We start from the raw sequence: 26,852 nt of genomic DNA, 5'->3' as shown, positions 1-26,852 counted from the left end.
GATTCAGGACCACGCCCCTTGCCGCCAGTTTCTGTGCGGCCACGCCCCCAACCCTGCCAGCCCACGCCCTTTGTGCGCCTAGGCTCGGAGTGAAGCCACGCCTCTCTGTGACAAGGTCACGCCCCTCGCGGGCCTAGCCCCAATCCTTTATGTCACCACCACTCCCACCCAAACTAGCCACCACAGGTCAAAGCGGCGACGACAGCACCACAGAGTTATCTTCCACTTACCTACCTGTCAGTGGACAGGCAGAAGCCCGTCCTCTTTCCACAACGGGACCCCAAAACTCAGCCCCAGGAGTGAGCCCGCCCCACGGTACGTCACCAAGAGGCACGAGGTCACGCCCCCAGGTTAGCTGGCGCAACCCTCCACGCAAGCCACGCCTCTCCCTTAGAGAGCGCACGGGCCCGAGCCTGGACCCAGACCCCGGGCTACGGGTCGAGGTCACATCGCATCAGGATGTAGTTCTCCCACACCAGCTCGACCCCCGAGGCTATGCACTTTCACCTCTAGGCTATGGCGTTGCCTTCTGCAGAATTCGGCCAGCTCCGTGTCACGTGACCCGGGAGCCCGTCCTTGCCCGTGTCGCCCACTTGGCTCAGCGGCGCCCCGTAGTCCGGCCCGATGCGCATGCGCACAGTCGGAGCCACGCTCCGGGGCCACCCGAAAGAGCCTTGCCTCTACTGGCCGCCTGGCGCACAGACCCCGCCTCCCCTCGCCTTTCATTGGCTCGCACTGCAGGCCTCACACCCATTTTATTTTTTTTAAACCTGGAGGCCACGCCCCCCGGCGGCTTCAGGATCCCAGACCTTTGGGGGCCCACCTTCCGCAGCCTTCCATTGGTCAAACAATGTAATCCCGTAGGTTCAGGCCGTCCGAACACAGCTCGCTTTCCACACCAGCGGGGCTGTATGTACCACTGCACTCTAGCCTGGGCGACAGAGCAAACCGTGTCTCACAAAATAATAATACTTAAAATGGTAAATTTTATGTTATGTATGTTTTCCACACTATAAATGAATATTTATGCATATATATGTGTATATTTTTTATATAATATAGTAGCAAGCAAAGGAACTCAAATTGAGTCACATTCTATAAAATGCCTAACCAGGCCTCTCTAAAACTGTCAAGGTCATGAAAAACAAAGAAAGACTGAGGCACTGCCACAGACCAGAGGCAGGAAAGGAGATGTGACAAGTAAATTAAATATAGTACCCTGGACTGGATCCAGGAATCAAGAAAAGGACAAATTTGCGGATAAAGCTAGTGAAATCCAAATAAAGTCTGGAGTTGAGTTAATAGTAATGAACCAGTGTTAATCTTTTTGTTTCAGTAAATGTATTATGGTTATATGTTAACATTCAGGGAAGCTGGATAAAGAGTAGATAAAGGCCGGGCGCGGTGGCTCACGCCTGTAATCCCAGCACTTTGGGAGGCCGAGGCGGGCGGATCACGAGGTCAGGAGATCGAGACCATCCTGGCTAACACGGTGAAACCAGCGTGAGACCCTGTCTCTCAAAAAAAATACAAAAAGAAATTAGCCGGGCGTGGTGGCAGGAGCGCCTGTAGTCCCAGCTACTCAGGAGGCTGCAGCAGGAGAATGGCCTGAACCGGGAGGCAGAGCTTGCAGTGAGCCGAGATCACACCGCTGCACTCCAGCCTGGGCGACAGAGTGAGACTCCGTCTCAAAAAAATAAAAATAAATAAGTAAATAAATAAACTTAGCCAGGAGGCGGAGGTTGCAATGAGCTGAGATCACGCCATTGCACTCCAGCCTGGGCAACAGAGCAAGACTCTGTCTAAAAAATTAAAAAAAAAAAAAAATTAGCTGAGCATGGTGGCAGGTGCTTGTTATCCTAGCTGCTTGGGAGGCTGAGAAGGGAGGATTGCTTGAACCCAAGAGGTCCTGGCTACAGTGAGCTGTGATCATGCCACTGCACTCCAGCTTGGGCAACAGAGCAAGCAAAAAGACCCTGTCTCTTAAAAAAGGGGCGGGGGTGGGGCAGGAGAGGGAACAAATACCATGTATCAAAATTGATTGATATTTAAAGAGAAGTGCAACAAATTATAGAGTTAGAGGGATACAGTAAGGGCCTCTCTTAAGACGAGCAGGAGGACTCTCTAAGTAGGTGAGAGTTGAGCAGAGAGACCAGGAGGAAGTGAGGACATGGGCCCCACAAGAATCTGGGGAAAGAGTAATCCAGGTAGAGGAGATGGCACGTGTAAAGGCCCTGAGGTGGTTTATTAATTTCCTTTGACAGCCATAATACATTACTACAAATTGGGTGGCTTGAAACAACAGGAATTAATTTTCTTACACTCTGGAGGCCAGAAATTCAGCGTGGAGGCATCAGCTGGGCTATACATTCTCTGAAGATCTCTGGGGGAGGATCCTTACCTCCTCCAACTTTCAGAGGCTCCAGGCATTCTTTGGCTTGTGGCTGCGTCACTCCAGTTTCTGCAATATCTTCAGATGGCCTTATTCCCTGTGCCTGCATCTACTTCTGTTTTTTGTTTTTTGTTTTTTTTCCTTTTTTTTTTTTGAAACAGAGTCTCACTGCGTGTCCCAGGCTGGAGTACAGTGGCGCGATCTTGGCTCATGGCAACCTCCACCTTCTGGGTTCAAGCAGTTCTCCTGCCTCAGCCTCCTGAGTAGCTGGGCTTACAGGCACACGCCACAACACCCAGCTAAATTTTTTTGTATTTTTAGTAGAGACAGGGTTTCTTTTTTCTTTTTTTTTTTTTTTTTTTTGAGACGGAGTCTGGCTCTGTCGCCCAGGCTGGAGTGCAGTGGCACGATCTCGGCTCACTGCAAGCTCCGCCTCCCGGGTTCACGCCATTCTCCTGCCTCAGCCTCCAGAGTAGCTGGGACTACAGGCGCCCACAACCGCGCCCGGCTAATTTTTTTGTATTTTTAGTAGAGACGGGGTTTCACCGTGGTCTCGATCTCCTGACCTTGTGATCCGCCCGCCTCGGCCTCCCAAAGTGCTGGGATTACAGGCGTGAGCCACCGCGCCCAGCCAGAGACAGGGTTTCACCAAGTAGACCAGAGTGGTCTCGAACTCCTGACATTGGGCAATCCACCTGCCTCAGCCTCCCAAAGCACTGGGATTACAGGCATGCGCCACCAAGCCCAGCCCTCCTCCTCTATGTCTTATAAGGACACTTGATGTTGCATTTAGGTACCACCCTAATCCAGGATAGTCTCATCTTGAGACCCCTCACTTCTGCAAAAACATTTTCTAAATTACGTCACATTCGCAGGTTCTGAATGTACATTTTAGCATCTACCATTCAACTCATTACAAATGGGATGGGCTTTGCATGTGCAGAGAAAGTCAGGAAAGCTAGGATCGCTGGAAGAAAGAGAGCAGAGGAGGCAGGGAGGAAATGCTATCAAAGGCTGGACAAAGGCCAGACAGGTGTGATTTTACAGACTGCAGGGGGACTGCAAATTTTATTCTAAGTGAATTGGAAAGCCAGAGAGGATTTTGAACAATATGCAACCACACACAATCTGCACGTGCTTATTCGTAGGAGCTCTATTTGCAATAGCTGAAAACTGGGGAAAAAAAAATCCCTTAAGAAAGGAATAAACTGTGATTCACCCATACCATGAAACGCTGCTCAGCAATAGAGGGCCAACTACTAAAACGCAACAGGCAAGGTGCAGTGGCTCACGCTTGTAATCCCAGCACTTTGGGAGGCCTAGGCGGGTGGATCACCTGAGGTCAGGAGTTCGAGACCAACCAGATCAACATGGTGAAACCCTGCTCTATTAAAAATATAAAAAATTGGCCGGGCTCGGTGGCTCAAACCTGTAATCCCAGCACTTTGGGAGGCCGAGACGGGCGGATCACGAGGTCAGGAGATCGAGACCATCCTGGCGAACACGGTGAAACCCCATCTCTACTAAAAAATACAAAAAACTAGCCGGGCGAGGTGGCGGGCGCCTGTAGTCCCAGCTACTCGGGAGGCTGAGGCAGGAGAATGGCGTAAACCCGGGAGGCGGAGCTTGCAGTGAGCCGAGATCGCGCCACTGCACTCCAGCCCGGGCGACAGAGCAAGACTCCGTCTCAAAAAATATATATATATTAAAAATTAGCCAGGAGGCCGGGCGCGGTGGCTCAAGCCTGTAATCCCAGCACTTTGAGAGGCCGAGGCGGGTGGATCACGAGGTCAGGAGATCGAGACCATCCTGGCTAACATGGTGAAACCCCGTCTCTACTAAAAATACAAAAAACTAGCCGGGCGTGGTGGCGGGCGCCTGTAGTCCCAGCTACTCGGAGGCTGAGGCAGGAGAATGGCGTGAACCTGGGAGGCGGAGCTTGCAGTGAGCCAAGATCGCGCCACTGCACTCCAGCCTAGGTGACACAGCGCGAGACTCCGTCTCAAAAAAAAAAAAAAAAAAAATTAGCCATGCGTGGTGATGGGTGCCTGTAATCCCAGCTACTCAGGAGGCTGAAGGAAGAGAATCTCTTGAACCCGGGAGGCAGAGGTTGCAGTGAGCTGAGATCGTACCATTGTACTCTAGCCTGGGTGACAAAGCAAGACTCCATCTCAAATAAATATATATATATATATATAACTAGCCAGACATGGTGGCATGCAGCTGTAGTCTCAGATACTGGAGGCTGAGGCGGGAAGATCCCTTGAGCCCAGGAGTTCGAGGCCGCAGTAAGCCAAGATTGTCCTACTGCACTCCAGTCTGGAAGACAAAGCAAGACCCTCTGTCTTGCTAAAAACATAAAATACAACAAAACAGAAAAGCAGAGAAACACACAACACTTTGGATGAATCTCAACATAGCCTGATTGAAAGAAGCCAATCTTGGCCGGGTGTGGGGCTCATGCCTGTAATCCCAGCACTTTGGGAGGCTGAGGCGGGTGGATGACCTGAGGTCAGGAGTTCGAGACCACCCTGACCAACATGTTGAAACCCCGTCTCTACTAAAAATATTAAAAAATTAGCCAGGTGTGGTGGTTGGCGCCTGTGATCCCAGCTACTCAGGAGGCTGGGGCAGGGGAATCACTTGAACCCAGGAGACAGAGGTTGCGGTGAGCCAAGATTGTACCATTGCACTCCAGCCTGAGCAACAAAAGTGAAACTCTATCTCAAAACAAAAAAGAAAGAAGCCAATTTCAAAGGTACCACTAATATGATCCATTTATACGATATTCTCCAAGAGTGACAAAACCATGCTGTGGGAGGAGAGATCAGTGTTGCCAGGGGTTAGGGAAGGGTGTTAGAATAAAAGGGGCAGCATAGAAGGTTTTGGGGGTGATAGAACTGTTTTGTATTGTGGTGGTTGCTTATGTTACAATTCTAATTATGATAGTGGTTACCTATGTTAAAACTTTTATTGAACTGAACTCTGAAAATGTTCAATTTTATTGCATGATCCTGTAAACACTAAAATTACATACATATAATTTTATACATATATGTGTAAATAAATAATTATATGCACACACACAATGTCCATAAATAAATAGTATTGTTTAAAGACACACTGGTGTCAAACCAAAGTGGTACCTTGAAGTAACCAGAAGGTTTGAAAGAGAACTGGAAGAGGGACTCAATTTCTGCCTGTTCAGTTCAAAGGCGTCTTTGATGTTACTCGCAGGAAACGCTACTGTTAAGTGTTTCAAGTCTGGGGAAGCAATGCACTTACCACACCCTCATATCCTCGTCAATCCTTATTTTTATGAGTTTCGTAGTAAGTATAGAGTCTGGAAATGTCACAGAGGGAAGCGATCATCAATGTCAGTTCCTCTCTTTGATGACTTGTGAGGCACAGAGGCGGGTGATCTCTGCAAGTCCCAGCGAGTGGTTCAGAGTTAAACTGGTTCCCAGATTTCCTGACTCTTCCCGGTGGGCATGAAATGCCTGTGTTTCTAAACGCTCCTACAGCCTTTGAGAAGGCTCCTTAGGCACTTAGAGCTCCTTCTAAACTGATGCAGGCCCCTAATCCTGGCTTTCATCTCCTTGGGCCAAGGACAGCATTGTGTAGGCTTCCAACCATCGTCATGAGGTGTGAGTCCTAACTGGCTCCACACCTGTAGGAGGTAATGCGTAACAGGGAATGGTGGAACTGGTATTTCCATCCACTCAAGCAAATAAATGAAAACCAACAAGCTCTCGCCACTGGGGAAAATAATCCACAGAAACCACAAAAACATTACTAAAGGAGTTGTTAGTAATGTATAAATGAATAGGTTCCCAAAATTTAAAAGAAAAATGGAGTCACCCTACATAACTTTCAATGTGCTCAACATGTCCCTCAAAACTGAAAAGGAGGCTGGGTGCTCATGCCTGTGATCGCAACCCTTTGGGGGGCCAAGGCGGGAGGATGGCTTAAGAGTTTGAGACCAGCCTGAGCAACTTAGAAAGACTCTGTTTCGGCCGGGCGCGGTGGCTCAAGCCTGTAATCCCAGCACTTTGGGAGGCCGAGACGGGCGGATCACGAGGTCAGGAGATCGAGACCATCCTGGTTAATACGGTGAAACCCCGTCTCTACTAAAAAGTACAAAAAACTAGCCGGGCGAGGTGGCGGGCGCCTGTAGTCCCAGCTACTTGGGAGGCTGAGGCAGGAGGATGGCGTGAACCCGGGAGGCGGAGCTTGCAGTGAGCTGAGATCTGGCCACTGCACTCCAGCCTGGGCGACAGAGCGAGACTCCGTCTCAAAAAAAAAAAAAAAAAAAAAAAAAAAAAGAAAGACTCTGTTTCTACAAACAATTTAAAAATTAGCCAGGTGTGGTGGTGTGCACCTGTAGTCCCAGCTACCTGGGAGGCTGAGATGGGAGGATTGCTTGAGCCCAGGAGTTTGAGGCTGTAGTGAGCTATGATCACGCCACTGCACTCCAGCCCAGGCAACAGAGCAAGACCTTTTCTCAAAAAAGAAAAATTGAAGCCAGGCACGGGGACTCACACCTGTAATCCCAGTACTTTGGAAAGCCGAGGCAGGCAGATCACTTGAAGTCAGGAGTTCGACACCAACCTGGCCAACATGGTGAAACCCTATCTCTACTAAAAATACAAAAATTAGCCAGGCCTGGTGGCGTGCACCTGTAATCCCAGCAACTCAAGAGGCTGAGGCAGGAGATTCGCCACTGCACTCCAGCCTGGGCGACAGAGCAAGACTCTGTCTCAAAAAAAAAAAAAAATTGAAATTGAAATCCAACATCCTGGGTTGAGCTGACCCATAGAAGCTTTTTGTTAATAGCCCAAAACTGGAAAAAACAAAATATTCCTCAAGAAGTGAATAGCTTTCAGTATTAGGTTATGGCAAACCACTAGGTAAAACTGTGATGTCTTCAATAACAGAGCAGGTACTGATGGAGTCTCTAAGCTTTGGAGATGTCATTGGAAGAACTCAGACTATTTGTGTGTGTGTATTGACTACTTCTGGCTACTATTAATAATGAGAGAGATGTACTGTAGCAAGTGGAGATGGAAGGAATAGAATTACATCAATGAGGCTGGGCCTGGTGCCTCACACCTGTAATCCCAGCACTTTGGGAGGCTGAGGCCAGTGGATTGCCTGAGCTCAGGAGTTCGAGACCAGCCTGGAGCTCAGGAGTTGGAGACCAGCCTGGGCAACACTGTGAAACACTGTCTCTACTGAAATACAAACAATTAGCAGGGTGTGGCAGTGGGCACCTGTAGTCCCAGCTACTCAGGAGGCTGAGGCAGGAGAATTGCTTGAACTTGGGAGGGGGAAGTTGCAGTGAGCCGAGATCGCACCACTGCCCTCCATCCTGGGTGAGACAGTGAGACTCTGTCTCAAAAAAAAAAAAAAAAAAAAAAAAAAAGAATTATATCAAGGGAGGCTCTTTCTCCATGCAGGCTACAGTTGAAATGAACTGACTGTGGTGATTCAGGGCCTCACAGGGCTTCAAAGCAAAACACCTCCTGCACCCACAAAATGAAGCATCCATGCAAGATGGCTCTGCTGAGGCAGCGGGTTCTCAGCAGCTTCCCACTTGGCACTCTCTTCTAGACCGTGAGAGTCAACCCAGGAGCAAGAGTACTGCCTCCCCTCGCAACTCTGCTTTTCAGAAAGCTAAGAGTAGCTGTCACTATGATGAGAGAATACCGCCGGGCGCGGTGGCTCATGCCTGTAATCCCAGCACTTTAGGAGGCCAAGGCGGGCGGATCACGAGGTCAGGAGATCGAGACCATCCTGGCCAACGTGGTGAAACCCTGTCTCTACTAAAAATACAAAAATTAGCTGGGTGTGGTGGCCCACGCCTATAATCCCAGCTACTCGGGAGGCTGAGGCAGGAGGATGGCTTGAACCCAGGTGATGAAGGTTGCGGTGAGCCGAGATCACACCATAGCACTCCAGCCTGGGCAACAAGAGCGAAATTCTGTCTCAAAAAAAAAAAAAGAAAGAAAGAAAAGATGAGAGAATACCAAGGTCCAGGCATAGAGGCTGTAAGCCTGGCCTGCTTTGGCACAGTCTTTTGACTGTGATTATTTGACATTAAATAAACAATCTCAGCGGGGAGCAATGGCTCATGACTGTAATCCTAGCACTTTGGGAGGCTGAGGCAGGTGGATTACTTGAGGTCAGGAGTTCAAGACCAGCTTGGCCAACTAGTGAAAGCTCATCTCTACTAAAAATACAAAAATTAGCCTGGCATGATGGCGCATGCCTATAATCCCAGCTACTCGGGAGGCTGAGGCAGGAGAATCGCTTGAACCAGGGAGGCAGATATTGCAGTGAGCCAAGATTGCGCCACTGTACTCTAGACTGGGTGACAAAGGGAGACTCCATCTCAGAAAAATAAAATAAAATAAATAAAATAAAATAAAATAAAAACAATTTTGGCCGGGAGCAGTGGTTCATGCCTGTAATCCCAGCACTTTGGGAAGCCAAGGCAGGGGAATCAATTGAGCCCAGGAGTTTGAGAATTGGCCTAGGCAACAAAGTGAGACCCAATCTCTGCAAAAAATTTAAAAAATTAGCCGAGCATGGGGGTGCATGCCTGTGGTCCCAGACACATGGGAGCCTGAGGTACGAGGATCCCTTGAGCCCACAAGGTTGAGGCTGCAGTGAGCCATATTCACATCACTGCAGTCCAGCCTGAGTAACAGAGGAAGACCCTATCTCAAAAAAAAAAAATCCCCCAAATTTGTGTCATGAGCCCACTCAAAATTGTACCAGCAAGAAATTAGATGAGAAAGCTTCAGAAATGGCCTTGGGGCATAGAAAACAATGAAGGGCCCTGCTAGAGGACAAAACCAAGGACCATGGAGGACAATGGACAAAGGACTTACTCTCTGGCAATGCTGCCCTTCAAGGAGTCTTCACAATTTCTGCCTAATAAAATTTGTATTTGTTTTGTTTTGCTTTTTACAGACTGGGTCTTTCTCTGGCGCCCAGGCTGGAGTACAGTGGCACAATCATAGCTCACTGCAGTCTCAATCTCCTGGGCTCAAGCAATCCTCCCATCTCAGCCTCCTGAGTAGCTGGGACTACAGGCACACACCATCACACCCAGATAATGTTTTGTTTCTTTTGTAGAGATGGGGTCTCACTATGTTGCCCAGGCTGTTCTCAAACTCGTGGCCTCAAGCAGTCCTCCAACCTCAGTTTCCCAAAGTGCTGGGATTACAAGCATGAACCACTGCACACCTAGTTAATTCCTGCATAATGAAAATTTCATATTGCAATTCATTGACTTTTGTGTATTTCCCATGCTTCCATTGAAGTTGGGGTTTTTTATTGTTTGGGAAATTGGGGGCAGAGGGGTTTGTTTGTTTGTTTGACTATGGTTTTATCATTTATACTACATGTAGACTAGAGGGAGCTTTCTAAGTTTGTAGGCCACCAGACTATGAGAAACCATACCAGAGCTCAATGGAGGAATGTTATATTTCAAACTGGACCAGTGAGTGGATGAGTCATGACTAGATGAGTCATGACACATCTAGACTATGTCTCTTAGATAGGGATGGTCTGTGTATGAGAATAAGGAGGTGCACGTACATTGTATGCAGTGGTACTAGTTCATCTAGTTCTGCCTGTTTAGAGAGAGGTGATTTAGATATTTCAGAACCAAGATATCTACAAGAGAAATAAACTCTTATCTTGCCAACTCAATGTTGCTAACTGGCTGCCTTTCATTGCGTATCTCTTTTAACTTAATTTCTATTTTTAGTTGTGGCAAAATACACGTAACATAAACACTACCAGTAGGGTCATTTTTTTTTTTTTTTTTTTTTTTTTTTTTTTTTGATTGAGACGGAGTCTCGCTCTGTTGCCCAGGCTGGAGTGCAGTGGTCGGATCTCAGCTCATTGCAAGCTCCTCCTCCCGGGTTTACGCCATTCTCCTGCCTTAGCCTCCCGAATAGCTGGGACTACAGGCGCCTGCCACCGCGCCCGGCTAATTTTTTGTATTTTTAGTAGAGACGGGGTTTCACCGTGTCAGCCAGGATGGTCTCGATCTCCTGACCTCGTGATCCGCCCGTCTCGGCCTCCCAAAGTGCTGGGATTACAGGCTTGAGCCACCGCGCCCGGTCCAGTAGGGTCATTTTTAAGTCTCAGTGGCATTAAATACATTCACACTGTTGTGTAACCATGACCACCACCCATTATCAGGACTCTTCCATCTTGCGAAAGTGAAACTCCATACCCATTAAACACTCACTCCCCATTCTCATCTCCCTCAGGCCATGGTAACTCGTGTTCTACTTTCTGTCTCTATGAATTTGAATGCTCTGGGTACCTCATAGAAGTAGAATTATCTGGGTACCTCATAGAAGTAGAATTATACAGTACTTCTTATTTTGTTATTGGCTTATCTCACTTAGCGTACTATCCTCCAGGCTCATCCATGTCGTGTCAGAATTTCCTTCTTCTTAAGAATGAATAATATGGCCGGTCACGGTGGCTCATGCCTGTAATCTCAGCACTTTGGGAGGCCGAGGCGGGCGGATCACGAGGTCAGGAGATTGAGACCATCCTGGCTAACACGGTGAAACCCCGTCTCTACTAAAAAATGCAAAAAACTAGCCGGGCAAGGTGGTGGGTGCCTGTAGTCCCAGCTACTCGGGAAGCTGAGGCAGGAGAATGGCGTAAACCCGGGAGGCGGAGCTTGCAGTGAGCTGAGATCCGGCCACTGCACTCCAGCCTGGGCGACAGAGAGACTCTGTCTCAAAAAAAAAAAAAAAAGAATGAATAATATTCCGTTGTATGGTGGTATGTACTACACCATGTCTTATTTATTCATCCATCCACTGAAGGGCAGTTGGGTTGCTTCCAACTTTTTTGGCTATTGTGAATAATGTTGCTCTGAATATGGGTGTACAAATACCTCTTCAAGAGCTTGCTTTCAGGTTTTTTGGATGTATACCCAGAAGTAGAATTGCTAAATCATATGCTAAATCCATTTTTAACTTTTTGAGGAACCACCTGTATTCGTCCATTCTCATGCTACTGATAAAGACATACCTGAGACTGGGAAGAAAAAAAGGTTTAATTGGACTTACAGTTCCAATGGCTGGGGAGGTCTCAGAATCACGACAGGAGGCAAAAGGCACTTCTTACATGGCAACGGCAAGAGAAAATGAGGAAGACACAAAAGTGGAAACCCCTGATAAAACCCCGTCTTTACTAAAAATACAAAAATTAGCTGGGCCGGGCGCGGTGGCTCAAGCCTGTAATCCCAGCACTTTGGGAGGCCGAGACGGGCGGATCACGAGGTCAGGAGATCGAGACCATCCTGGCTAACACAGTGAAACCCCGTCTCTACTAAAAATACAAAAACTTAGCCGGGCGAGGTGGCAGGCGCCTGTAGTCCCAGCTACTCGGGAGGCTGAGGCAGGAGAATGGCGTGAACCCGGGAGGCGGAGCTTGCAGTGAGCTGAGATCCGGCCACTGCACTCCAGCCTGGGTGACAGAGCGAGACTCTGTCTCAAAAAAAAAAAAAAAAAAAAAAAATTAGCTGGATGTGGTGGCACACACCTGTAATCCCAGCTACTCGGGAGGCTGAGGCAGGAGAATTGCTTGAACCAGGAGGTGGTGGTTGCAGTGAGCCGTGATCATGCCACTGTACTCTAGCATGAGTGACAGAGAGTGAGACTCCAAAAAAAAAAAAAAAAAAAGAAAAAACCCACACAGGTTTATTATCTCAAAGTGTTTATAGATCAGGAATCTTAGTTGGGGCACAGCTACTCACAGGCTGCAATCAAAAAGTTGGCCAGAGCTGCGGTCTTATCTGAAGGTTCAAGTGGGTAAGGACCCTTTTTCTAGTTTACTTTTGTGGTTTTAGCATGAATTAAGTTACTTGAAAACTGTTGGACTAAGGGCCACTTCCTCACTGGATGTTGGCTGTAGGCTACACTCAGTTTCTTGCCTCTCCAAATAGGCTGTTGGCTTCATCAAAGCCAGCAAGAGAGAGATTTTGCTACCAAGAAAGATGCCAGGATCTTTGTAATACAATCATGGAAATGGCATCCACTCAACATTTTGATATTCTACTGGTCAGAAGCAAGTTACTCAAGAGGAGGGAATTATATGAAGTCATGACTACCGGGAGGTGGGATCATTGGGGGCCATCTTAGAGGTTCCCTGCCGTACTGTCTGCTCTTCTGTATTTTAGGGCTCCAGTGCCTGACCACTTGCTTCCCCAACTTCTAGCATCACCTTCTCTCCTTCTAGTACTAGAAAGGCATTCTCCTCCCACCTTATCCTTATAGTAAACTTTACCCTCGCTTTCCATGTGACCATGATGACAATCATTTCAAGGGAATGTGATTTATGGGAAAGTGGCAAGGATTTCAACACACACATCTGTTTAGGCTGGGTGCAGTGGCACATCCCTGTAATCCCAGTGCTTTGGGAGGCCAAGGCAGGAGAATTACTTGAGCCCAAGAGTTCCAGATCAGCCTGGGCAATGTAGTGAGATGCCATCTCTTTTTTAAAAAAATTAGCCAGGTGTTGTGTTGTGTGCCTGTAGTCCCAACTAACTACCCAGGAAGTTGAAGCAGGAGGAGCCCTTCAACCCAGGTGTTTGAAGCTGCAGCGAGCTATGAATGCATCACTGCACTCCAGCCTGGGTGACAGAGTGAGACCCTGTCTCTTTGTTTAGAATTTTCAAAATAGTATCCTTGTGAGAGTCATATAATCATGTATATGTTTAAATATGCAGAATGAGCAGCAGAAATAGAAAACAGAGATGCAAGGAGAAACATTGTAAAGGCAAGGCACAGATGTCTACATGAAAAGTTAGAGTTATATGAGATGATGACTCAGTTTCCCCAGCATGATCAGAAGAGTATTGATGGGGAGAGTTTCCCTTAGGCTTGGCCTATTTTCTTCTTAGGCAATTCTACTTGTAAGTGTATCAACTGGATTCAACAGGAAGTGGAAGACACACTGCTTCTGGATAATTTGGGGGAAGTTTTTCAAAGGGGCTCTTTGTAACGATGTGCACAAAGTTAAGGGCTGGTGCAGCACCCCAGAGCTAGCAACACTGGGGGTTAACACTTACTAATGCCTGATGGTGCAGGGAAGAGAATGCTTACAGATGCCCAGAGAAAGTGGCTTTGTAGAAGGGCCTATGGCCCCTAGTGAAGACAGCAGCCAACTACAGCAACCAGGCATCTGGTATCTCTATAGTCTCCCTGACCTTTCTTTCCTTCTGACCTCCATCTCCTGACAGTGCCTCCAATTGGCCAAACCCAACCAGAAAACCAGAGGGTGCCAAGCTCATCAATGTGGTCCATATAGGTTGGTCTCCCGAGACAGCAAGCAAAGTAGACCTTTTGGGACAAATAGAAAACACAGCACATAAAGCACTGCGCATATCATATTTTCCTGGAGAATTTTATGGTGTCAGCTTCATCATCAGTGTTCAGCAAACTTTCCTTTTTCTAATTCCACAAAGTATAAAGGTAGGTTATTGATTGAAGATCTTTCTTCTTTTTCAGTGTAAGCATTCACAGCTATGAATTGCCCTCTGGGCCCTGCTTTTGCTGCATCCCATAAGTTTTAGTATGCTTTGTTTTCATTTTCATTCATCTCAAAGTACTTTCCAATCTAACATAATTTCTTCTTTGACCTCCTGGTTAAGAGCGTGTTGTTTCATTTCTGCATAGTTATAAAGTTTTGTTCTGTTACTGATTTCTTATTTTATTCCATTGTAGTCAAAGATACTTTGGATTATTTCAATCCAACATCAGCATCTAATTAAACAAAAGTGAACCACTAAAGCACAATGAGACACCACTTTACATCTATTAGGATTGATATGATTTTTGAAAACATAAAATAGGCCAGGCACAGTGGTTCAAGCCTGCAATCCCAGCACTTTGGGAGGCCAAGATGGCAGATCATGAGATCAGGAGTTCAAGACGATCCTGGCCAACATGGTGAAACCCCCTCTCTACTAAAAATACAAAAATTAGTCGGGTGTGGTGGCACGCACCTGTAGTCTCGCTACTCAGGAGGCTGAGGCAGGAGAATCACTTGAACCTGGGAGGCGGACCCTGCAGTGAGCCAAGATTGTGCCACTGCACTGCAGCCTGGGCAACAAAGCAAGACTCTGTCTCACAAAAAAAAAAAAAAAAAAAAGATTTTAAAAAAAAAAAAACTACTTATTAGTGTGACAAAATAAAAGAATGCTGAGGACAGTGTCAGTCCAGATCAATGCTACTAGACACAACCTTCCACAGTCCACCCTCAAGGAGCTGCCTTAATAGCACCCTCCACTGGTGCACATCAGACACTGCAGACCACCATACATTGCAGTCAAGTCCAGGAATTGAGACAAAAGAAAAAGCATCCATTCCTGAGCTTATGCCAAGTCTCAGGCACTATTAGTTGACAAAGTCTATCTCATTTAAGGCCTGGGAGTGAACCCTGTTTACCAGATGGGACAACTGAGTCTGTGGAGGTACACATGCTAATAAAAACCCTAGAGTGTCTGGGCTCAGTGGCTCACATCTGTAATCCCAGCATTTAGGGAAGCCAAGACAGGAGGCTCACTTGGGGCCAAGAGTCTGAGATCAGCCTGGGCAACAGAGTGAGCCCCTATCTGTACAAAATTAGAATTTTCAAAATTAATCGGGCACAGTGGTGAACACCTGTAGTCCCAACCATGTGGGAGGCTGAAGAGGGAGGACCACTTAAGCCCAGGAGCTGGAGGCTGCAGTGAGCCATCATTGTGCCACGGCACTCCAACCTTGGCAACAAAGCAAGAACCTATCTCCAAAAGAAAAAAAAACTAGAATAGCATGAAACGTAAACCAGGTTTTTGCTTGTTTGTTTATTGTTTTGTTTTGTTTTGAGACTGAATTTCACTCTTGTCTCCCAGGCTGGAGTGCAATGGCGCCATCTCAGCTCACTGCAACTTCCACCTCCCGAGTTCAAGCGATTCTCCTGCCTCAGCCTCCCCAGTAGCTGGAATTACAGGCGCACATCATCACGCCCGGCTAATTTTTGTATTTTTATTAGAGACAGCGTTTCACCACATTCGCCAGGTTCGTCTCCAACTCCTGACCTCAGGTAATCTACCTGCCTCGGCCTCCCAAAGTGCTGGGATTACAGGCGTGAGCCACTGTGCCCTGCTAAGCAGGTTCTTATTTAAAAACACCGCGGCTCCGCGCCAGGCTCCTCCTCAGAGCCACCCTCACTTCCTTGTTCCTCAGAGTGTATACCACAGGGTTCAGCAGTGGCGTCACCACCGTGTAGAACACGGCCACCAGGCGGTCCTGGTCGGGGTTGGCCCCGGACTCCGGACGCAGGTAGACGATGGAGGCGCAGCCAAAATGTACCACGACCACGGTGACGTGGGCCACGCAGGTAGAAAAGGCCTTGCGCCGGCCAGCTGCGGAGGGAATCCTCACGATGGCTGCCACGATGAAGGCATAGGAGAGGAGGATGAGGACGAAGGAGATCAGCACCACCAGGACGCTCAGGAAAAAGATGCCCAGCGCCTTGTGGGTGCTCTCGGCGCAGCTGAGCTTCAGCACCGGGGCAATGTCGCAGAAGAAGTGCTCCACGCGGTCTCCGCGGCAAAAGGGGGATGAGAAGATCATGCTGGTCTCGATCAAGGCCACCAAGAACCCACAGCAGAAAACCAGGGTTCCCAGGCAGAGGCAAGAGGTGGGTCTCATGATCATAGAGTAGCGCAGGGGGTGGCAGATGGCCACATAGCGATCATAACCCATCAGGGTAAGGAGGAAGCATTGACTGCATCCCAGACCCAGGAAGAAAAACATCTGAGCCCGACAGCCAGGGATGGAGATGGCCTGGCTCTCCATCAGCAGATGAGCCAGCATGTTGGGGATGGTGACCAGCGTGTAGCAGGTCTCTGAGAGGGACAGCACTGCCAGGAAGCGGTACATGGGAGTGTGGAGCAACCTGTCCGTATGGATGATGGTGACAATGGTGACATTGCCACCGAGGGTGACCAGGTAGGTGAGGAAGAACAGGGTGAAGAGTGTGGTCTTCAGGTGTGGGAGGCTGGAGAATCCCACCAGCAGGAATTCTGTCACCAGCCGGGTCCCATTTTCCTGCTGCTTGTAAAGAGACAGAGAGGAGACAACAGAATGGGTAAAACAGAGTGATTCATAAGGGTCTGCAATGCATCAGGTAGCAGTGGGGAAAGAAAATCATTCCTGGCCAGGCACAGTGGCTCACGCCTGCAATCCCAGCACTTTGGGAGGCCCAGGTGGGTGGATCACCCAAGGTCAGGAGTTCAAGACCAGCCTGGCCAACACGGTGGAATCCCATCTCTACTACAAATACAAAAAACTTAGATGGGTGTGGTGGTGGGCACCTGTAATCCCAGCTACTTGGGAGGTTGAAGCAGGAGAATCGCTTGAACCCAGGAGGCGGAGGTTGCAGTGAGCTGAGATCATGCCACTGCACTCCGGCCTGGGTGACTGAGTAAAACTCCATCTCAGAAAAATAATAATAGTAGTAATTCCTGTTTTGCAAAAACCGAAAGGGACACTCAGAAACAATAAGTCCTTTGTTTTCCTAAGAGTCACACAACTAGCAAGTGACTCTTCCACAGATAAGAAAATCAGAGGAATGTATGAGAAAATGATATTTGGTATGTGGAAGGAAAATGGTAAGTTTGAATTTCCCAAGAAACAGATGCTTGATAAGGATTCAAGAGAAAACATTCTATGTAGAAGATGATTTCAAATGACATGCGTAGGGAAGTGGGAAGTGAAACAAGCAAGGTAAACAGCCAATTCAACGCACATCACCAAGGAAGGTACTGCCGTGGGCCACTGGAATTTAATCTTATGCGCAGAACCCTTGGACGTGTCCAGGAATATACACTTCCGTGTTTTTCTACCTGAGGTATGAGGGAGCTTGGGAATATATCCACTCAGTCCCATTAGCCACTGATTGAAGGTTTCTCTCAGGAGGCATTAAAGTGCCAGCACATGCCGCTTGCCGTGTCTACAGAAAATTCAAAGTCTGGCTGCTGAGCAAGAAAACTAAGAGCCATGGGGATGTAGGTGAGAATTTTACAGGGTCTGCTATAGTTCCATGTGAAAAAGAATATCTGTCCAGGCACAGTGGCTCATGCCTGTAATCCTAACACTTTGGGAAGCCAAGGCAGTTGGATCACTTGAGGCCAGGAGTTCAAGACCAGCCAGACAAACATGGTAAAACCCCATCTCTACTAAAAATACAAAAATTAGTCAGGTGTGGTTGTGTGTGCCTGTAATCCCAGCTACTCAGGAGGCTGAGGCAAGAGAATTGCTTGAACCCAGGAGGTGGAGGTTGCAGTGAGCTAGGATCATGCCACTATACTGCAGCTTGGACAACAAAGCAAGACTCTGTCTCAAAAAAATGAAAAACCTTAGGGGCCGGGCGCGGTGGCTCAAGCCTGTAATCCCAGCACTTTGGGAGGCCGAGACGGGCGGATCACGAGGTCAGGAGTTCGAGACCATCCTGGCTAACACAGTGAAACCCCGTCTCTACTAAAAAATACAAAAAACTATCCGGGCGAGGTGGCGGGCGCCTGTAGTCCCGGCTACTCGGGAGGCTGAGGCAGGAGAATGGCGTAAAAACCCGGGAGGCAGAGCTTGCAGTGAGCTGAGATCCGGCCACTGCACTCCAGCCTGGGCGACACAGCGAGACTCCGTCTCAAAAAAAAAAAAAAAAAAAAAAAAAAAAGAAAAACCTTAGGAAGGCAAATCTGAAATGAACCAAATAATACTTTCAGGAGAGTGAGGTCGGCAAGATTGTGGAATAGAAGTTTTCTGTCTTTACTTACTTCACCTACCGGAAATCCGCTGGCAACTCTTCAAAGTCAAGAATTCTATCATTAATATCAAGACCTTGGGAGTGAGGCTGAGATGCCCCCTCATACTGAAGAGCCAAAAAAAAAAAAACAGTCATGGTGAAACAGTAAGAGGAATGGTTCTCTCTGACTACACTGCCCCTCCCTGGGGCCAGCAGGACACCATATGCTGAGAGTTCTCCTGAACCCATGGTTTTTGCGGTAGAAGGGATGAGTTGGAAGTGAGCATTCAGCTTCTCTACCATTCTGGGATGCTTCACGGGTAGCTTGCTCCTATCTCGTCCCACTTGAGATGCTGGGAATGCCGGCATGGCTGGACACCAGGGGTCAGTTGGGTCAAAGAACAGCGGAGAAGGGGCTCACAGGAACCAGTTCATGGGTTTTGGTGCTTGCTCTGCATCCCCACCAACAGAGGTGCCGATATGGTTAGGATATTTGTCCCCACCCAAATCTCACGTTGAATTATAATCCCTAATGTTGGAGGTGGGGCTTAGTGAGAGGTGTTTGGGTCATGGAGGCAGATCCCTCATGGCTTGCTGCTGTTCTCACAATAGTGAGTGAGTTCTTGCAAGATCTGGTCATTTAAAAGTATGGAGCAATCCCACCCCACTCTCTCTCTTGCTCCTGCTTTTGTGATGTGAATTGCCTGCTTTCATTCTGCCTTTCACCATGAGTAATGCTTCCTGAGGCCTCCCCAGAAGCAAAGCAGATGACGCCATGAAGCATGCTGGCACCATGCTTCCCGTACAGCCTGCAGCACTCTCAGCCAATTTAACCTCTTTTCCTCATGAATTACTCAGTCTCAGGTATTTCTTGATAGCAATGCCAAGAATGGCTTACTACACTTGACACAGCATAGAAACTAGCAAACAGCATCATGTGCAAGAAACATGGTGCATGTTGTTGTTCCTAATAACATTACCACCCAGCCAGGGAAAACAACATCCAACCATGCCTGATCAGTGACAACTGAAGAGCCCAGCCAGCAGCCACACATGATGGCAGAGTCCAGCCAGTGCCTTTACAAGACTGTGGAGCACATTCAGAAAAATCACTCAACCTCAGAGAACAGGAAGCAACTCAGCCCAGTTAGAGAACCCCACAGCAAAGTCTGCCTGTCCAGAGTTTCAACCAGCCAGCCCATCCAAAATTCCTAAACTAAATAATAAAGGTCTACCACAACCAAATTACACCTGCAAAGGCTGGAAAGGATGGCTATCTCCTCAAATATAAAAGCGACTACATAGGACACAGGTTTATGTTTTTAAAAAAAATGACACTACTAGAAAAAAATAATAAAGCTCCAGTAACAGACCCAGAAGAAAAGGAAATCTATAAAATGCCTGAAAAGGAATTCACAATGATTCTCTAAAAGTTCAGGAGTCTAAAAGAAAATACAGATAGAAAATTAAATGAAATTTGAAAAAACTCTATAAACAAAATTAGAAGTTTGGCAAAGAAGTACAAACAATTAGAACCACAAATAGAAATCCTAGAAAGAAAAAACCATAATAACCTAAATGAAAAGTTTGATACAAAGTAGGAGTAAGAGTGTAGAGATATTTTATTTCTGTGATCAAAGTTAAGTGGTTATCATCTTAAAATAATCTTTTAACACTATAAGATGTATTTTGCAAGCCTCATGGCAAGCACAAAGCAAAGGCCTATAATATACATAACAAATCAAAAGGAAGAAGTCAGAAATCAGTGTTCGCTTTGGCAGCACATAAACTAGAACTGGAATGATACAGGGATGATCGTGGCCCCTGCACAAAGATGACATGCACATTCTTTTTTTGCCAGGGGTGGGGGGGTGGAGTCTCGCTCTGTTGCCCAGGCTAGAGTGCAGTGGTGCGATCTCGGCTCACTGCAAGCTCTGCCTCCTGGGTTCATGCCATTCTCCTGTCTCAGCCTCCCGAGTAGCTGGGACTACAGGCACACACCACCACGCCTGGCTAATTTTTTTGTATTTTTAATAGAGACGGGGTTTCACCGTGTTAGCCAGGATGGTCTCGATCTCCTGACCTCGTGATCCACCTGCCTCGGCCTCCCAAAGTGCTGGGATTACAGGCATGAGCCACCGCGCCCAGCGGACATGCACATTCTTGAAGCATCCCAACATAAAGCTTGTTTTAAAAGGAAGAAATCAAAACATACTACTAGAAGAAATCATTTAAGCACTAAGAAAAACAGTAAAAGAGGGAGAAACAAAAAGAATACATAAAATAACTGGAAAATAATCAGGAAAATGGCAATAGTAAGTCCTCACCTGTCAACAATTACCTTGAATGGACATGAATGACATTCTCCAATCAAAAAACATGGGGTGAAGGAATAGATAGCAAGGAGCACCCAATCATGTGCTGCCTACAAGAGACTTAATTCACCTGTAAGAAACTCAGAATGAAAGAGATGGGATGGAAAAAGATATTTTAGGGCTGAGCATGGTGGCTCACACCTGTAATCCAATGCTTTGGGAGGCCAAGGTGAGCAGATCACTTGAGGTAGGCATTCGAGACCAGCCTGGCCAGCATGGTGGAACCCCATCTCTACTAACAGTACAAAAATTAGCCGGGCATGGTGGCATATGCCTGTAATTTCAGCTACCAGGGAGGCTGAGGCAGGAGAATCACTTGAACCCAGAGGCAGAGGTTGCAGTGAGTTGAGATCACACCACTGCACTTCAGCCTGAGCGACAAAGCAAGACTCCGTCTCAAAAAAAAAGAAAAGAAAGAAAAATATATTCTACCCAAAGAGAAGCCAAAAAACAGCAGGGATTATAATCCTTATGTCAGGGGAAAAAAAAAAAAACAAAACAAACTTTAAATAAAAAACTATAAAGAAACAAAGAAAAACATTATATAATGATAAAGAGATCAATTCAGCAACAGGATACAACAATCATAAATATATATGCACCCAACAATGGAAAACATAAATGTATAAAACACACTCCCTGAGGGATTCATGTCATGAAAAAGTACGAAGGTTTACTTCAAATCTTCAGAAACTGAAGTAAAATGAAACCCCAAGCCAAGAAACTCAGACTCCACTTAAGAAATCCAGATCTAGGCCCAGCGTGATGGCTCATGCCTGTAACCCCAGCACTTTGGGAGGCCGAGGCGGGCAGATCACAAGGTCAGGAGTTTGAGGCCAGCTTGGCCAATATGGTGAAACCCCATCTCTACTAAAAATAGTCAGGTGTGGTGGCGCATGCCTGTAGTCCCAGCTACTCAGGAGGCTGAGACAGAAGAATTACTTGAACCTGGGAGGCGAAGTTTGCAGTGAGCTGAGATCAAACCACTGCACTCCAGCCTGGGCAACATAGCAAGACTCTGTCTCAAAAAAAAAAGAATCCAGATCTAATAAAAAGCATACTGGCAGACATGCCCTAAATATGTCTGAAATAAGCCTTTTCATGGTGAAGTAAACAACACCAAAGAGAAGAACAGAACCCTTTATAGAGACTGTGATAGAAAGTCAATCACATGGAAGACTGCACAGTGAAAAATAATGATATGACTATTTAAGAAGTATAATTACTTAACATGACAAAACATTGTTAAATTGAAACAAATTTATAGGCAAATCACAAACTAGAACAAAGTTGTGATAAATGTTTAACTGTTACAAATTAACAAAAACATGAGCCAGGCTCAGTGGCTCATGCCTACAATGCTAACACTTTTGAGAAGCCAAGACAGGCGGATTGCTTGAGCCCAACAGTTTGAGATCAGCCTGAGCAACATGGTGAAACCTCATCTCTACCAAAAAAAAAAAATATATATATATATAAAATATATATATTTAATATATATATTTTTATATATATATATAAATTAGCCAGCCATGATGGCACGTGCTTGTAGTCCCAGCTACTCTGGAGGCTGAGGTGGGAGGATCACTTGAGCCCAGGAGATCAAAACTGCAGTTAGCCATGATTGCACCACTGCATCCAGCCTAGGTGACAGAGAGAGACCCTGAGAAAGAAAGAAGAAAGAAAAAGAGAGAAAGAGAGGAAAGAAGGAAGGAAGGAAGGAAGGAAGGAAGGAAGGAAGGAAGGAAGGAAGGAAGGAAGGAAGGAAGGAAGGAAGGAAGGAGCTGGGCGCGGTGGCTCACGCCTGTAATCCCAGCACTTTGGGAGGCTGAGGCAGGCGGATCACGAGGTCAAGAGATCAAGACCATCCTGGCCAACATGGTGAAACCCTGTCTCTACTAAAAACACAAAAATTAGCGAGGCATGGTGGCGGGCGCCTGTAATCTCAGCTGCTCAGGAGGCTGAGGCAGGAGAATCGCTTGAACCTGGGAGGTGGAGGTTGCAGTGAGCCGAGATGGCGCCACTGCACTCCAACCTGGCAACAAAGCGAGACTCTGACTCAAAAATAAATAAATAAATAAATAAGAAAGAAAGAAAGGGAGAGAGGGAGGAAAGAAGGAAGGAAGGAAGGAAGGAAGGAAGGAAGGAAGGAAGGAAGGAAGGAAGGAAGGAAACGAAAGGAAGAAAGAGAAAGAAAGGAAGGAAGGGAAGGGAAAGGAAAATGCGTGGGACCACTCCCCAACATTCATGGAGCTCAAATAAAGACCCATATACCATGTGACTGAATATTTACAGTTAAAAGTAAAGCTAATAAACAGTTAAGTAAAATATGCTGTAACTCATCACACTGACTGACAACCTTCATAACAACATGAACAAACAGACTTCAGTTTAGGATTTCTGCACTCTTTAGAGTTCCACTCCAGAATGTGATGCTGTGGAGAGCACTGTGTGCTCGTTTCTAGCCCATGTCCTATCCCCTTCTCTTCCCACCCCAGGTGTCACTTAGCACTGCAAGGGGCCTTGTGTGTATGTGTACGGCTATCCCAACCATGTATGTTCAAGATGCAGCTACACCCTCCATCAGCAACCACTGCTTAACCACACCTAAGGAAATACACGCCAGCAGTGTGGTTCACATTAGAAGAAAGAAGTCCCACCTTTTGGCCCTGCTAGTGGCTTGGAGCCACCTGGGCAGGGACTTCTAAGGTCTTGTACAGCGTCCTCTATAATGGAGTGCAAGCTCAAGGTAAACACATACTCTTGACTCTGTAAACTCTTCACCCCTTGGGATGGGGTAGGACAGAACAGGGTCAGAGTAGTCCTCAGATGCATCAGTGCCAGGGTAGGGTCCCTCTTGTCCAAGGCTAACAGTGGTCCTCTAATACCCCAGTATAAAATCAGCGGATGACCCTGATTTCATTATGATATAATGTATACATGGATTGAAACATCAAACTCTACGCCATAAACACATAGAATTATTATGTGTCTGTCTAGATAATTTCACCTCTAGATTTTTCTCATTGAAAAATAACTGCACGTAGATGTATAGGAATGTTCATGATTGCATTATTTAAATTTTTAAAGAGGACATGACCTAAGTGTTCTACGGGCGAATGCCCTTAACAAACAAGGGTAAAACAAAATACCGACACTCTAATTGAAAAATATATAAAGCATAAAAATAATAAGACATTATTAAAGTCATATATTTGAGAATAGATAATAATATGGAAAGAATTCTCATCTATGGGTTGTGTGAGAATGGGATAAGAAACAGTACCGTGGCCGGGCGCGGTGGCTCAAGCCTGTAATCCCAGCACTTTGGGAGGCCGAGACGGGCGGATCACGAGGTCAGGAGATCAAGACCATCCTGGCTAACACAGTGAAACCCCGTCTCTACTAAAAAAAGTACAAAAAACTAGCTGGGCGAGGTAGCGGGCGCCTGTAGTCCCAGCTACACGGGAGGCTGAGGCAGGAGAATGGCGTAAACCCGGGAGGCGGAGCTTGCAGTGAGCCAAGATCCAGCCACTGCACTCCAGCCTGGGCGACAGAGCGAGACTCCGTCTCAAAAAAAAAAAAAAAAAAAAAAAAAAAAAACAGTACCGGGCGTGGTGGCTCATGCCTGTAATCCCAGCACGTTGGGAGGCCGAGGCGGGTGGATCACGAGGTCAGGAGATCGAGACCATCCTGGCTAACATGGTGAAACCCCGTCTCTACTAAAAATACAAAAAAATTAGCCAGGCATGGTGGCGGGCGCCTGTAGTCCCAGCTACTCGGGAGGCTGAGGCAGGAGAATGGCGTGAACCCAGGAGGCAGAGCTTGCAGTGAGCCGAGATTGTGCCACTGTACTCCAGCCTGAGCAACAGAGCTAGACTCCGTCTCAAAAAAAAAAAAAAAAAAGAAAGAAAAGAAACAGTAAAAATTCTGTGATGACATTCACATACATTCTTTATACTTTTTTGAATTTCCCAAATTTCCTACATCAATTGCTAGTTTGTGTCAATAGAAGAAATAACATTTCTTAGAGGAATTTTTTTCTCTTGATAAACTCTTCCTGGTTAATCAATCTAGTTTGACAGAGGAAGACAAAGGTTGAGGTACAGAATGCAAAACATGCTAAAACCATTTGTAACTAAAGTGTTTTGTTTTGTTTTGTTTGAAATCGAGTCTCACTCTGTCACCCAGGCTGGACTGGAGTGCAGTGGCACAATCTCAACTCACTGCAACCTCTGCCTCCTGGATTCAAACGATTCTCCTGCCTCAGCCTCCCGAGTAACTAGGATTACAGGCATCTACCTGCCATCAAGCCCGGCTATAATTTGTAATTAAAGTTTTAAGAAATAATCTGAAGAGGAAGTGCCTGTGGAAGAAACCCTTTAAGGTATTATCACAGGCCCCCTTCAGGTATAAGCCAGCCCCTTCTTGAGCATCATATGGGAGGGAATTGGAAAGGAAACCCCCCTCGATATTTGCTCAGTGTAGGAGTGTCCTCTACCACAATTAACCTGCCTCCACTTGCTTGCCTCCAGTGATGAGAAGATCACTACCTATTTTTAAAAATGCCCATTACCTAGAGCAGAAATCTCATGCTCAAGGACAGCCCCTCAGTGGCCAGCAGAAATACCAAGTAGAGCTCGGTAATTTTGCAAGCCTGGATTTGAATGCTGGTGCCTTACCAGGAACAGGGTGACCTTGGTCAGCTAATTTTCCTCCTCTGAGCTTCATCTATGAAAGTGGAGATTGATCTTGTGAAGTCACGGGTAATAGGAAGATGCCCTGACAGTGTTAGGAATCTTTTGGTCTCTAACTTTTTTCTTTTTTTTGAAACCGAGTCTCGCTCTGTCTCCCAGGCTGGAGTGCAGTAGTGCATCTCGGCTCACTGCAACCTCTGCCTCTGGGTTCAAGCAATTCTCCTGCCTCAGCCTCCCAAGTAACTGGGATTACAGGTGCCCACCACCACGCCTGGCTATTTTTTTGTATTTTTAGTACAGTCGGGGTTTCACCATGTTGGCCATGGTTGGCCAGGCAGGTCTCGAACTCCTGACCTCAGGTGATCTGCCTGCCTAGGCCTCCAAAAGTGCTAGGATTACAGGCGTGAGCCACCACACCTGGCCAGTCTCTAACTTCTTGTGAGGACACCTGGGATTCTTATTCTGTGCTCTGCACTGCTTGAGAGGCAGAGCGTAGCAGGCATAATTTGCTCACATTCTCAGTCCTGGCGTCAGGATTGGAACCCAGGAGCCTGTCTCTGGAGGCTGTGCTTTCGGGACTGTGAGTTTCAGCGGCTCACCTTTCATTCCACACATCTTCATGAACAGCTCCTCTGTGCCAGGTGCTGCTGAGGGCATGAGAACACAGCAGGGAACTAAATGGGCACAGATCCCTGCCCTGGAGGAACAGAAGGTATTAGGGGAGGCAGCTGGGCAATAAGCCACAAACAGGATAACTCAACAAGTGAGTTACATCAGAGCTAAGTGCTAGAAACAGAAAAGAGGACCTAAAGGGAGAATTGGGAAATCAGGAGAGAGTAGCCATTTTTAATGGGATGGTCAGGAAAGGCCTTGCTGATGTTTAATCACAGTCAGCTCAGAATTTTTTCTTCCTTGACTACCCCAATTTTCTGATCTCAGCTCTAGGCTAAAGATGGATCAGGGTGGCTTCTCCAGCCAGGCAAAGACCCCGAATTCACAATTGAAAAAGAGTGAGGGAATGAGTCAAGAGGGAGGAGAGCATTCCAGGTAGAGGCAACAGCATGTGCAAATGCCCTGTGGCTGCACCATGCCTGGTACAGGAGCAGCAAGGAGGAATGGTGAGGGAGAGAAAATGAGGGAGAGGGAGCAGGTGAGGACAGGGAGGTGACAGGGAGGTGTTGTCTAGGCCTTGTAGGTCAAGGGGAGGATTAATCACTTACTCCTAGTGAGGTGGGAGCCGTGGAGGGCTCTAAGCAGAGGCGGGACATCCCCAGGCTCAGGTGTTCCCAGGCGCCCTCTGGTGGCTGTGGGAAAACAGTGGGCGTGAGACATTGGACACCAGGTTAAGAGGTGACTAAGCTGGTCCAGAACGATGATAATGGGACCAGTGTGGACCATGTGGGCCCATGGAGGTGGGCTGGCCATGGTGGGCACATGGAGGTGGTGAGGAGTTGCCCATCTGGATGGGTTCTGAAGGTGAAGCCCAATGGATTGATTTCTTTCTTTCTTTCTTTCTTTCTTTCTTTCTTTCTTTCTTTCTTTCTTTCTTTCTTT

The 26,852-nt window shown here is 47.0% G+C and overlaps 1 protein-coding gene and 1 pseudogene across 4 annotated transcripts in view; one reads left to right on the top strand and one right to left on the bottom strand.

Annotated features, from left to right (window-relative positions):
* Positions 1–26,852, bottom strand: part of ILVBL (ilvB acetolactate synthase like) — a 68,554-nt gene that overhangs the window by 11,035 nt on the left and 30,667 nt on the right. For 2 of the 4 annotated variants that reach the window (XM_050769572.1, XM_050769574.1), the window contains exon 1: positions 235–628. The gene's annotated coding sequence lies outside the window, so the exon portion shown is untranslated. Of the gene's footprint in view, positions 1–230; positions 629–26,852 lie in introns of those variants that run through there. The other 2 variants (XM_050769573.1, XM_050769571.1) reach the window with 2 other exon arrangements.
* Positions 19,992–20,082, top strand: LOC126943652 (uncharacterized; annotated as a pseudogene).

Source organism: Macaca thibetana, chromosome 19 (assembly GCF_024542745.1).
Source record: "Macaca thibetana thibetana isolate TM-01 chromosome 19, ASM2454274v1, whole genome shotgun sequence".
Lineage (NCBI taxonomy): Eukaryota > Metazoa > Chordata > Mammalia > Primates > Cercopithecidae > Macaca > Macaca thibetana.
Note: the sequence above shows the minus strand (reverse complement) of the source record. Positions and strands in the feature narration are given on the sequence as shown.